Source organism: Martes martes (assembly GCF_963455335.1).
Source record: "Martes martes genome assembly, chromosome: 3".
In the NCBI taxonomy this organism is placed as follows: domain Eukaryota; kingdom Metazoa; phylum Chordata; class Mammalia; order Carnivora; family Mustelidae; genus Martes; species Martes martes.
Genome location: NC_137890.1, coordinates 134,351,228 through 134,365,626, shown reverse-complemented (window position 1 = coordinate 134,365,626; position 14,399 = coordinate 134,351,228). Strand labels below are relative to the sequence as shown.

The following is a 14,399-nucleotide window of genomic DNA, read 5'->3' as shown; positions in this document are numbered from 1 at the left end:
AGTAAATAAACAACAAATTCACCCATATCTAAGAAATAGGGACTCCATCAGAAATGTCAGTCAAGAGGAATCCCAAAAAACTGCTGTGGAACAGGTCTAGAAAGCAATAGTCCAAATTCTTACAAGAGGATAGAGAGCTTCAGAAGAAACCAATAAATTGGTGTGATTATGTAGAAAAATCATACTGAGATGATGTGGGAGTATATAGAAATAGAAATTGATATGTGGAAAAACGAAGCTATCTTTTTCTTAAATGGATTATTAACTCCATGATTAAAAAAATTTTACTCAGACTCACAATACACTCACGTAATTAATTAGCAAACAATATGTACATAATAATCATTAGTAAATACTAAAATGGAAACAAAAATGTGAGAATTGTATTGGGAGGTAGAAGAAGGGAGAGCAAGGATATATGTGTAAAAGAGCTAGATATTTATCCATTTTAATAGGAAGTCAGTAAATAATATAAAATATTGATAAATTAAGAAATAGCAGTATATGCATATTATTGCAAAAGGCAAATACTGGAAGAAACACCTAAAAGAGTTTAAAGTTGTTGCCTGGAGGCAGCAGGACTGGGGAAGATGAGAGCTGACTGGATTTTTTTTATTTTCTATTCTTAATTTTTTAAGAAGATTTATTTATTTGAGAGAGTGACTGAGAGAGCAGGAGGGGAGGGGGCAAGGCAGAGGGAAAGGGAGAAGCCACTGAGCTCCCCACTGAGCAGGGAGCCCAACACTGGGATCCTGGGGATCCCACAGATATGTCAGTATGCTAGTAGAATGATAACCTGTAACTCTGTACACTAAAGCATCATTTTTATCTCCACAATAAGATAAATAAATAAAAAAAGAGTTGACTGAATTTTTGTTACTGTTGCTGTTGTAAGCCTTTTAATAATTCTTTCTAATTTTATTTACATATAAGTAGGATACAAGTACAGGATTTGGAATCAGACAGCTTGGATTTGAATACTGGCTCCGACATTTCACTGGCCTTGTAGACAGAGGCAAATTACTTAATCTCTCAATTTTCCTGTCTCTAAAATAGGGAGAAAAACAGTATGTACCTCATTAAGTGGCTTTGAAGATTAAATGTTTAATTCATGTAAATTGCTTAAAATATGCCTGGCACATAGGTGCTCAATAGTAAAATAGTAAATAAAGGCTAAAACTTATTAAGACAACAGATATTAACTTTTGTTACTTAATAAAAAATATAAAGACATTAACGACTAAATTCTAATTTTAAAAACATGAACCACATATTAAGGTCTGCTCCCTTTGTGAGAAAACTCACAAAGTTAACACTCCCAGGTACTAAGTCGGACTTTATTTCTTGAGCCTACAGTCTTCACTTTAATCCACAGCTAGGGGTGAGGGTGAGGGGGAAGACTGGTGAAAAATTCTACTTAGTGCTGGAAAGGGGGAGCTCAAACTGAAATCTGAAGATGAGTTTTAGCTAGATAGGCCAAAAGAGGAGAAGAGAGTCCCAGGAAGGGACGGTGACACTCAAAGAAAAGACAAAAAGGCAGGAGGAACATGGTAATAAAAAAAGGCGAGCAGAGCCAGAACAGGGAGTAACATGGCAGAGGTGTGCGCACTACACAGGAGTAAAATTGTGCCAGGCCTTTACGCTGAGTCAAGGAGTTTGCCTTATCCTAAGGTAATGAAGGGCTTTAAGCAGTTCTGAATGTTTTGAAAAGCTCTCTCTGGGTATAGCATGGGGAACCAATCAGGAAGAATTCAGATAATCAATAGGGAGGCCATTTGCAAAAATCCCGGCAAGAGATGATGGTAGTGACAGGAATGGAGAAAAGAAGAGAGATCTGAAAAGTATTTACGTAAGAGATAAAACTGATAGGGAGCCTTTTTTTTTTTTTTCTGGTCTAGTCTGATTATGATTTAAGTAAAAGCTGCCCCCTTTAACTCCTCACCAGTAGCAATATTCTTAGTAGTAAAACATTCATAAACAAAAACTATAAGACATTCCAATCACAAAGTTAACTCTTCACTTCTAAATGGTAAAACCCAGGTCCTGGAACAAAACCAAAAGGCACAAAAATAATATTGAATTCAAAGGAATAAGATGGAAATAACAGCAATCTCAATTCAATAGACTAAGTACATGAAACAAGTTTCCTAACTCCTCAGTTTCTTTGGTTGTGGCCCATAAAAAAGCAAATATCCTGCTTGCCCGATGTCACTCCCCTCCCTGGGCCACTTTTCCCCAAACATATATATATATATTTTTAAAGATTTTATTTATTTAACAGAGAGAGAGATCACAAGCAGGCAGAGAGGCAGGCGGCGGGGGCGGGGGGGGGGGGAGAATGTTCCCTGCTGAGCAGACCCCCCCCCCCCATGTAGGGCTCGATCCCAGGACCCTGGGATCATTACCTGAGCCGAAGGCAGAGGCTTAACCCACTGAGCCACCCAGGCACCCATCCCCTAATATTTTTACTTCACAATAGGCTTAGAGGAAAGAAATATTCCATGCTTTGCAAATATCTAAAGGTGTGTGTGTATGTATGTGTATGTGTGTACAGGCACAAAAGCAGACTATATTAAATCATATATGTAAAGTGCATGACAGAATTATGCATAGGACATCTCCCCCCAGCTCAGGTGTAGGTTGAGGTGTGTGTGGGGGGGTAAAATTTCCTAAGTGACGTGAGAACTGAGTCTTAAGAATCCGAGTTATAGAGGTAAAGATAAAAGGAAGGTATCTCAGAAGGGGGGATTAACAAGAGAAAAGCACGCAGGAAAAAACAATGAAATCTGTTGTTGGAATATAAAATTTTGGTTTACAGAGGACAGATCCAGAGTTAAGCAAGGGTCAGATTTTGTGGGACCATTTGAAGGGCCATGAGTTCTATCCTGAGCAATGAGAAGTTATTAAAAGATTCGGGGTACCTGGGTGGCTCAGTGGGTTAAGCCTCTGCCTTCGGCTCAGGTCATCATCTCAGGGTCCTGGGATCGAGCCCCACATCGGGCTCTCTGCTCAGCGGGGAGCCTGCTCCCCACTCCCCCGCCTGCCTCTCTGCCTACTTGTGATCTCGCTCTCTCCATCAAATAAATAAATAAAATCTTTAAAAAATATATTTAAGCAGAGGAGAGAGAAATTCAGGTTTACATTTTTAGAGATCATTAGCTGAGGGGTTCTGCTGAGGATGGATTTGAGCTTAATGCCATCTGCTAAGATATTAGGTAGCAGGTGGCTATGGTACCCCAGTTAAGAGTTGATAAGATCCTGAACTAGAGCAGAAGTAGAATTTGTGGGGGAAGGAAAGGCAGAAAATGTTAACAGATTCAGTGATCTGATAGTTGTGGAGGTTAAAAAAAAAAAAAAAGAGTAAAAAAATGACCTCCGAATTTCTGCCATGACAGTTGGATAGTGGTACAAATCCATAAGCCATTCTCCAAAAACTCCTGGAGTCAAATACATTTTAAAACTCAGAATATTGTGGCACCTTGGTGGCTCAGTGGTAAAGCCTCTGCCTTTGGCTCAGGTCATGATCCCAGAGTCCGGATCAAGAGTCCTGGGATCGAGCACTGCATTGCATAGGGTTCTCTGCTCAGCAGGGAGCCTGCTTCCCCCTCTCTCTCTGCCTGCTTCTCTGCCTATTTGTGATCTCTGTCTATCAAAAGACTAAATAAAATCTTTTTTAAAAGTCCTATCATTTAAAAAAAAATTAAACTCAGAATATTTTGAAAAAAATCAGAATATTTTGGATGTTAGAAAGGAGATATGGTTTACATATCCAATATAACAGTGTACCCCCAGCAGTGCCTGGAACAGTACCATGTAATCAAATATAGCAGTGTATCTGTAGCAAGACACATTCCACCAAGTGGAATAGATGATAAATAGCTTCCTTTCAGTGCATTTAGGTTTTGTAGCAAATTGAGTTCAAGTTTTGCTGACAAATGAGTTACCAAAACATTTTGGTTTTCAGGGATTTTTTTGGGGGGAGGGGAGGTTGGAATTGTGGATATGAAATGTTAAAAGTAGTAACACCTATAAATAAAATATAGGAAGTAAAATAGGTTGTTTTTGTTTTCGTCTTTGGTGGGATGAAGGTTCTGGTTTACTCATGTATAATCTCAGATAATTATGACATCTTAAAGATGTCCAGTGGACAATGGGATAGATGAACAAACTGGCTGGGACAGTTTAAAACTAAAACAATTATAGGGAAAATGTACTCTAGGGGAAATATTCTCTATTTGGTGCCAAAAATATGAGCCCAACTCAGAGAATGACTCAAGGAAACTTCATCTGTCAATAGTCACTAATGACCTACAGTTCAGAGTCCTACCTGTCTCTGCTTTACCACATAAATTAATGCATTTGAGGCTCTTGCCATTGCTGACATTGATTTGAGTTCAATGTTGCTATTAGCAGTACATTAATTACGTTAAAATTACTCAAATTACAGAAAATGAATTATTCTGATATTAACTAGATGCATAATTAGGTGATTGATAATACGTCCTTCTCAATCAGATTTTCAAGCCATAAAAGATCTGTCATAATAAATGCATTTCTACATTTTATGAACCAGAGAACTGAATATGTTCTCAAGATGATTTGGGCATTGATCATTTGCAAAATATTAAATATACTAGTTCTCTTTTGGAAAAAAATTCCTTCTATCAGGAGTGAAAATTAAAAGCTTCTATGGAAGGCTTAATCATCCCATCGGAGTTTCCAAGTCTATATCCCTACAGGTCACTTAGGGATCTCAATCAATCTCTCAATCTCTCAGTCTAGTCTTTTTAGGGGCTAGGAGTCTGATTTCTAGAATTTGTCTCTTATATCTGTTTCACAATAAAAGAAAAATATATATAAAATGTTAACAGACTACAAACCAACAATAAACTGGCTTATGTTTACTCAAATAATTTTTTTTAACATCCCATGTAAGCACTATTAACATGCCATAAAATTTAGGACTTAGAACAGAGCTGGAAAGAATTATTTTTCTCTCAAACTTTCACTTGATAATTGTTACCATCAAAATCCCCTGAGAAAAACCCTTCCAGTTTTCCCTGTCCAAACATACTACATGAGGTTGAAGGATCCATTTAAAATACGCTAACATACAGTGAAGTTTCATGCAGTTCCTATGTTTGAGAGATTTAGTCTAGCATCAGGTCCTAGAGTCTCAAGCCCTAAATGTTTAATGAGGATTAGAGTGTAATTTTATATTTTAAAAAATGTACAGCTTGGTTTTCTTTCTTTCAAATATGTGTATGTACATGATGTAGTATGCTAATAGAAAAATCAGCCTTCAAAATCCCAATTCAATAGAATGCTGTAATTTGCAATGTAGGTTCCAGGCCATTTGTGGTCATAAAAAATCAATCCAGTGTGTTGAGACCAGAATTTTTTAAAATAGAGAAAATCCACATTGTGAGGTTAAATATTGTTTTGTAAGCCTTGTTACACACACACACACACACACACACATACTGCACTGAAGCATAGAATACATTTCTTAATGAGGATTGCAGTCCAAAAAGAAGTTTTAAAAACACTAATGTTGAAGTGTGCTTGCCAGTCAAAAATCTAGAGTGTTGCCAATGGAGGGATGACCCTGGGTTGCTGCCTCATAAAATATATTTTAAGCCAATATAATAAAAGATCAGAAGACTAAATTATGTTGTCCGTGTTGACTCAAAAATTAACTGTGGCTCTGAAATACCAAGGAAGGATTAAACATCTCATTCCACATGGCATCTTCAATATGCATGTGGTCCACAGTAAGAGAAGAATGACATCCTCACTCATTCTCCCTGGAGTCAGGCATCCTCTGGACAAGTAGAAATTAAGGTAAATCAGAGCTGGACAAAGAACAATGGACTATTCTGTACTCATAAAGGTCTTACAAACTGTATGAAAGACAAAAAGATAAACGTCTTATGATAAGTGGGATTAAGGGTGGTCAAAGAATAACACGGGCCTTGAGTGAAGTCTCTGGAATAATAATGCCACATCTACCACTAACTTGCTGGCTGAACTGCCCTTAGAATCTCTCTCTCAGCCTTGGTCTGTCACCAACTGATTGGACTGACTGAGTATCCAAAGTGAGAAGGGGATCTTGATAATCCTAGGACAGGAGGAGATTCCTGATTTAAGGCCTCATTAACTCAATCTAGGGAAGTTTGGTTTTTTTTTTTTTTTTCTATTTTACAGATAGTTTAACAGAGGCACACTGGTACTCTAATGTAAACATGTTATATTTCTCCCTTAAGAGTAAAGATATTGTAATAACATCTGGCTCAATAATCCATGAAGTTTAAATTAATACCCTAAGCTCGAGGAACAACGCCTACCTCTAATTATTAAATAGTATTTAACATATGCATTTCTCTGAATGGAGATAAGATTAAGAGGGCCAGCTAGGCTCTTTTGACAAAAGCAAAAAGCATTGGTTGAAAATATCATTAATAATTTGAAGCGCCTGGGTGGATCATTTGTTAAGCATCTGCCTTTGGCTCAGGTCATGATCCCGGGGTCCTGGATTCGAGCCCCACATTGGGCTCCCTGCTCAGCGGGAAGCCTGCTTCTCCCTCTCCAACTCCCTCTGCTTGTGTTCTTTCTCGCTGTGTCTCTCTCTCTGTCAAATAAATAAATAAAATCTTTTTAAAAAAAATGTTAAAAAAATAATTACACCCTGTTCGTGTGGTTGACTTTTTACCTTTAATTGCACATTAAAAAAAAATAATAAAAATAAATAAAACAAAAACAAGAGAGGGAGGCAAACCATAAGTTTTTTCTTAACTATGGAAAACAAACTGAGGGTGCTGGAGGGGTGGGGTGGGTGATGGGGTAACTGGGTGATGGGCATTAAGGAGGGCACATGATGTGATGAGTATTGGGTGTTATATAAGACTGATGAATCACTGAACTCTACCTCTGAAACTAATAATACCATATATGTTAATTAAATTGAATTTAAACAAACAATTTAATAAAAACAATAGTAAGCTATACGATTTGCCTAAGACATTTTGTTAAATGTGCAATTTAAAACATTTTTTTAAATGAGCAAATATGGCAGTAAACAAATGTAGGCACTGGACTTGCCATTTATTATTAGAAATCTCTACGTAAAAATGCTGTAGCTAAAGCAATATAAAAAGAAAGCTGCTTGGTACAAATAAACTGTCAGAATGTTTAAACTAATATGTATGCTAGACTTCGGGTATTAAAAGCAAAAGTTAAATTTAAAGAAATTCTAATTGTAGGGTATGACTTTAACCTCATGTCTTTCAGCCACAGACTCAAAGAACATGTATACAGTAAAAGAAACAACATATTTTCTTACAACCATAAATTCTCAAATGAAAATACAGCAACTTTCTTAGTTTTTAACAACAGAATTTGAATTTAAATGTCTTCATTATGTAGTATAACTTTTATAGCAAGTTACATTGGCTTAATAACACTTTTCTAAAAATCAGAAAAATAGTTAACTCTATGCGGTTCTAAAAACAGAAATAGTTATTTGATGAGTTTGAAGTGTTTTTGATGAGTTTTGAGAGAGAAGGAAATAAAAGGCTAAGGTAAGGACCAGTTTCATCCTCATTTCTTAAGCTTCAAAAGCCTAATTAGGCAGGGAAAGGAATTTGGGCCTGGCACACCCAGGTTCAGTCGTGGCAGGATCCCGAAACAAAAGTTTTTCTGAACCTTTGAGTCATATGCCACGGGCAAACCAGAGCCGCGATATACAGGTCGTTAAGTCAACAGGTCCTTTAACGAGATGGTGTGCGGTTGGTGAGTGGCAGTTGGATTTCTTCCTGCCACGAAGAAAATAACTCTTCTCGATCAAACCGGAAAGTGGGCGCAGCTCTGGTTTAGGGAGTGCACCCGGAAAAGTGTAGAGACCAGAAAGAAGGAGAGGGAGGGAGGGAGGGAGAGGGGGGGAGAGAGAGAGAGAGAGATGTCCGCGTCCCGACCACAGAGCGCTTTCCAAACCACTCGGAAACCATTTAAATGGCTCAGGCGGCCGCGGTTTCCAGCCTAGGACTGTCTGGGGTCCGGCTGGGAAAGTTGCCTGGCAAAGCCATGCCCTTTCCCGTCGCGGACTTGCTCCCCTCTCCAAACCTCCCCGCCCGCCCCGGCACAGGGACGAGAGGAGACCAGCAACCTGTTAGCACGCGTGGAAACGCGGCCGTCCCGCGCCTACCCAGCCCCCGAGACCCCCACTCTGAGACTCTCCCAGGGTCAAGCTGCGGACCACCGGGACTTCTGCCTGGGTCCGGCTCCTCGGGGGCCTCCCTACAGAGACTGTCAGGGGCGACAGGGCTACCCCCGGAGCGCTACCTGCCCCGGCCTCGGGCGCCCCTTTCCGCGTCTCGGGAGGGCCAACTGATACACTGCTCTCGAGACCACCTCCAACCGGCCGCTGGAACCGTACCCCTCTCCCCACCACGTGAACCTCGGAGTCCGTCCTACCGCCCCCTCCGACGCTGCCCAGGGTCTACTGGCCCCCCTCCCCTGGCCCGAGCGCCGGCCCGCCCGCTTACCTGGCGGGTGGGCACGGCAGGACGGCGGGAAGCAGCGGCCGGGCGGGCGCTGGACTTGGGCCGGGAGCCAGGTGCAGGTGGTGGCGGCGGCGGCGCCTCTGGTTGCTGTCGCTACAGTTGCCGCTCAGTCCAGCTCCTCCTCCGCCGCCGCCGCCTCCTGCCTTCCCGCTGGGCCTCCTGCGTTGCCAGGAGAGGCCGAACCGAGGCTCCGCTTCCTCTTGGAGTCTCCCAGGTGAGCTCCAGCCTGCGACGTCGGCAGGGGCGAGGCCCCCGTCCCGCGCCTGCGCGCCAGCCTCCTGCCCCGCCCAAGCCCTACCTGAGCGCTCCAGGTGAGGACAGAGCGCGCCGCGCGCTGGGTAGGGGCGCCGTCCGGGCGGAGCGCAGCCGCCGCTCTGTCTCCGCGGACAGGGAGGCTGGTTCTCCAAGCAAGGCGCGCCTCCGCCCGTCTACATTTGAGGAGTCCTGCACTGACCTGGTGGCAGTGGTCGCCTTGTAACCAGAACTCAGTCTGGGTCCTTGGGGAACCAGAAGTCTGTATTTCCCTCACACACTTCTGCCTTTCTCTGCGGTTCTCCAAAATGAAGGAGTGCGCTGCCCGGAGACTGGGGGGCCCAATGCCCCCGAGAACCACCTCATGACGGCTGCAACTGTTAGCTCGTATGGTTTCCTCGAGCAAGGTTCAGCAGCTTCTGTCACCAGTTAGGTTCGTGAGCTATTGGGTGAGCTTCCTTCCCTTGTACTAGTCTTGATTTCATCACTTGACTCACTTCGGCACAGCTAGTGGTTTCCGTTTCTGTAAGCGCGCGCTCTGGTAGGGGCGCCTCACGTCCAAAGGAGGAGCCTCCCTCTTCCAGAGAAGAGCCTCTGGTATTTGGCAGAGCCCTGCTAACTTGGGGCGCACCACCCCTTCCTGGGTTGCTATCGGAAGGGAAACCAATTCCCAGACGAGAGAGAAAGCAGCGACAATAGAAAGAAACCTGCTGTCCTTGTTTGGAAAGACACTGGCATCCTGGAGAGGTTTTCCTTCTACTGTAGGTTTGCTTGAAAGCTCCCCATCCATTGGGAGGCTGACAATGCAGACTCTAGGGAGACAGGGGGTTTTGCCACTGATTTTAAAGACAGATTTTTTTCAACAGTATTTTTTTCCTTTTATGATATTTACAACCTTGTTTCGGCCTTCCTTCTGTTATGACAAATACTGACACACCCAAAACCAGGACTTAAAAATGACCTTTATACCTTCCTATAAACTCATTCACTATTTGGCTCTATCTTCAGTGTATATAGAAATATAAATAGAAAAATAGCCGAAAATGTTTTAGTAGCATGCTTAATTACATGATGGTAGGTTTTTCTATAAAGTTTAGCTGTGGTCTTCCTCCTGTATTTTGACACATACACTTATGGTTTCTTTTTATTGGTAGATTAGTGTTATGTGACACCTAAAACTGAAATTTGAAAATATGGTTAGTATAGTATCAATAGGTGTAACTTTAGAACTTGGCTAGTCTGACATTGGTTTTAGCATCTGCAATAATATTCCTTTTTTAAAAAAGATTTTATTTATTTATTTGAGAGAAAGAGCACAAGTGGAGGAGAAAGGCAGAGGGAGAGGGACAAGCAGACTTGTGCTGAAGGGAGCCTGCTACAGGGCTCCATCTCAGGACTCTGAGATCAAGACCTGAGCCAAAGGCAGACACTTAACTGACTGAGCCACCCAGGTGCCCCCTACCACAGCTCTTTCATACCACACCTATGTATCAGCTTTAAAATTTCAGTTAGTTTTTTGTATTGTATTTGTTTTGCAAGCATCAAGGAACCTTTTTTGTGTTTGTGACATTTTAATATCACTACCCACAAACAATTTTTAAGCTTTCCCTCTCTCCTCCCCTGCAAAAAGTTCAGGACCTACTTATGTGTATAACCATACTAACTTGATAATATTTGTTCTTAGGTCCAGAACTGAAAATACCACCTACCTAAATCCACCTACCACCCCCTCCTTTTTTTGAGGTTCTGCTGCTTTCTTTGTTGTTTGCCTCTAGATGGAGATTAGAGTCTCAGTCTTTGGGAAATTTGGGAGAAATCCTAAATGTATAACCACAGAATCTGTATCCCATGTCTTGCGTCACTCATCTCTGAATGAGGCAGGAACCAAAGATTATCAGTTTTGAGGTCCCACCAGGCAAAGAACAACAATTTTTGCTGACAAGAGCAGAACAGAGCAAATGGATATAGAATAGCAATTTGGCATCCAAGGACTGAGATGCACTGGCAGCAAGACAAGTAAAGTCAAATAATAACTGGAAAAAGAAGCTAGGACAGAGTACAAAAAGAGAGCAAGCAAATAGGACCAAAATGGTGCATGAAGGGTGAAAAAAGAACAGAGGAAATATAAGAATCAGAAGTTACTAAAAATTGCCAGTTTTACAATAGAGACAGATCATTTAAACAAGGAAAACAGTATTTTGGGGTCTGGCATACCTACCAGCATTTCATTCTGAAAGCAAAGTTTTGTTTTTTTTTTTTGAAAGCAAAGTCTTAAAATTAATAAAAGTTTTTACTTAACAGTAAAATCAAAATGCTGCAGGCCCAGAAGAAAAGTATTATGCTACAATCTTTAATGCCCTAAATCCAATGAGCTAAAGAGTTTTTGGAAGTATCATCCTATTCGAGATTATGAAATAAAGAATTTGTGTTATAAAGGGGAAATTAGTATTTCTTTATGAAATAAAAATAAAACCCAGGAGTCTTAGTTTAGACATGCTTCTCAGAAACAAGCCTATTTCAATACTGCCTGTTTGGCATGAAATGGCAGCTAAAATAGAAAATTAAGAAGATTTCACACAGGAAAGAAGAAACTTAACTATCTACACACAGAGAGGGGGGAGAGAGACACACAGAGAGAACTAGCCAAAAAAAAAGCTTATTTATATAAATTTAAAATAATGTTCACTATTTAATAATATTTGTTAACATTTAAATTAATGCCAAGACCAGTATCTAACACTTAGTAAGTACTCAATAAATATTTGTTGAATTAATAAGTTGATGCATAAGTACCATGAAAAAACCATTATGCATAATGTCTTAGGCCGAATACAAATTCAAAGAATGGTTTTTACCAAATAATATGGAGAAATAATGTAAGGCAAGTAAGAGTCATAAACTAAGAATTTGAGGGACAAGCATCTAATAATAACAGCTATCAGTTATCATATACTGATATTTCAAAAGGCACTATGCAAAACAACTTACACTCCCACAAGTTACTTTACTTTGGGGCTTAAATTTCCTCTTCCCCAAAATATAATACTGCTACAAGGTGATCACCAAGTTCCTTTACACACTGATTCATGTAAACTCCATGATGAGATAATGGTCATGCAAAAAACATCCTCTGGATATAGGAATAGCAACTAATAGAAAACAAGGATGAAGGAATGGGAATTATTAACTAAGATAGAAACTCTAATTCATAAAATCAATTATAACATATAATGTAACTAGTTAAATTATCCAGATTCACTACGTCCAACTTTAAATGTTTTTAGTTTGTTAATTGTTTAGTTGTTGGTTATCCAGAGCTTAGCAACTTTAGCTTGAAACTTACTGCCTCCCTGGCTTAGCATTAAAAAACAATTTTGTCTTATGTGGAAACTGGAGCCTCCAGTCAGATCTCAAAGTCGAATTGAGAGTTTGGCTCAAAGACTAAACAGATTGAAATAATTTCTACGAAAAGAATTGAAAGGCTATTGATTTAAAAGGAGAATAGTGTTGGTATCATAGTGAAGAGCCACAAATATGTGGGTATTTTTTGTAACTATCCAGCATAATGCTACATTGTGTTTAAAATATTAAGAGTTAAAACAGAAAAAACATGAATAGATTATTTTTAGTATGAACTTTTTTGGCCAGTGTCTTACATGAAGATTGCTTATTAGGGTTCCCCCCCCAAGAATATCAATAGAACAACCATCTGTGACTTTCAAAGAGGTACAGATTTCTGTGAGTGTGCTTATTGACTTAAAAGGCAACAGATCTATGTCTTGTTAATCTCGTATCCTTAATGCTTGGTGCATAGTAGGTGCTCAATTAATATTTGATGAAATGGATTGAGTAGACTGCAGTGTTTCAAGCTTTTAAGCATTAGCATAAGAGCAAAAAGAAATACCATGCTGAGTCAGGCTAATATTCAATCTAGCTAGCTCTAAATTCTGACAGTGGCATCAAATGCTTTCTTCTGGGAAAAGATGGTGATAGTCTTGCATGATATTGACCTCAGATATGTACTCCAGGTGTCCCTGACTCACTCTTTCCTAAACTGATCTCTCTTTTTCTGTAAAATGGCTTTTTATATTCTAAGTCAATTCATATTTATTTTAGAAAAATCAGAAAATACAGATAAAAGAAACCAGTTGGAAACACCCCAAATTCCTCCCATGTAGATGAATCAGTGCTAACTACCAGACCCGTTTCTACTGTTTATCTCTCCAGATATTTTTGAAAAACTAAGGAGAGTGGAATGGAAGATATAGAAGGAGACAGAGACATGTTTTTAAAATAAAAACTGGGTCGTATTGGGATCTTGTTTTGTAGCCAGTGTTTTCTACTTAACATAGCTTTCCATGTCAATGAATTCATTTTTTTACAGCATTGTTTTTAATTATTGCATGGTTTCTTTTTGTATGAATGTATTTAATCAGTCACTTATTGGACAGTGAAGATTGTTTTAAATTTTGCTGTTGCAAACAGTGCTGTGATGTTCACATTCTTTAGTGCTCACTATCTTCATCTGTGGAAACATTTACACTGCTTTTCTTCTGACTCTATTAAGCCACTTCGTATCAGCCACCCAAGAGCCTAAACAATAATGATATTAGAAGAATCACATCACAAAGGCAAATCATAGAAAGTATATTAATGATTTAGCACTACTTACTTGTAAAAATATTAATTCTAGTTACCTAAACTTTATGTAAAGCATGCTTATTATAATTAAAACCTTATCAGAAGGATGTTTGGCTGGCTTAGTTGGAAGAAGGTGAGACTCTTGGTCTCAGAGTCATGAGTTCCAGTCCCACTTGGGTATAAAGATTACTTAAATAAATAAATATTTTTTTAAAAACTTTATCATTTTAGAAATAGGAAAGTAGAGTGTGCCTTAATATGGAAAAGTCAGATCTCTTACCTTCTCCTGATCATAGCACACTTAGTTTCTGAAAATCTGTGTGTCTCTCTTCACTTCAAATCCCCTCCAGCCCAGCCCACTGAAGGCTCTAGGCTCCTACGGAACCTCCTAGACCAGCCCAAATCACCTTGGTATTTCTTAATTCCAGTGCAGTGTCATAAAGTAAACTTCCCTCCTCCCTTGGTCCTTGCCTCCCTCTTTCTCCAGTATCAAGAAGCGAGAATTGTGGAGAGACACTACCTGGCCATGATATCATTTGTTGCCAAATAAGTTATGATAATTTGTTAAATAACTTAAGCCACAGAAGATAGGAATGTTCTTTTAGCATAATAGTTTTCAGGTATTATATCAAAAGAAATAGCATCATTGTGACTAAATCAAGAGAGAAATATTGATTTTTCATGCATATTAGAAGGGGAATTTTGAAAGAAATTATGTTTTTCAGTGTCTTTGATTTTTTTAAAGATTTATTTATTTGAGAGAGAGAGCAGAGGGAGGGACAGAAAGAGAGGGAGAGAATCTCAAGCAGACTCCTGGCTGAACGTGAAGCCCAATGTCAGGCTTGATCTCATGACCATGAGATCATGACCTGAGTTGAATTCAAGAGTCAGAAGTTCAACTGACTAAGCCACCCAGGCACCAGGTAGTGTCTTGGTTTTTAATCT

At 39.7% G+C, this 14,399-nt stretch overlaps 1 protein-coding gene across 1 annotated transcript in view; it reads right to left on the bottom strand.

Annotated features, from left to right (window-relative positions):
• GALNT3 (polypeptide N-acetylgalactosaminyltransferase 3) overlaps nucleotides 1-8,733 on the bottom strand; it is a 51,904-nt gene extending 43,171 nt beyond the window's left edge. Inside the window, exon 1 of the mRNA XM_080799579.1 lies at nucleotides 8,544-8,733. The gene's annotated coding sequence lies outside the window, so the exon portion shown is untranslated. The remainder of the gene's footprint in view (nucleotides 1-8,543) is intronic.
• Between the last annotated feature and the right edge of the window lie 5,666 nt (nucleotides 8,734-14,399).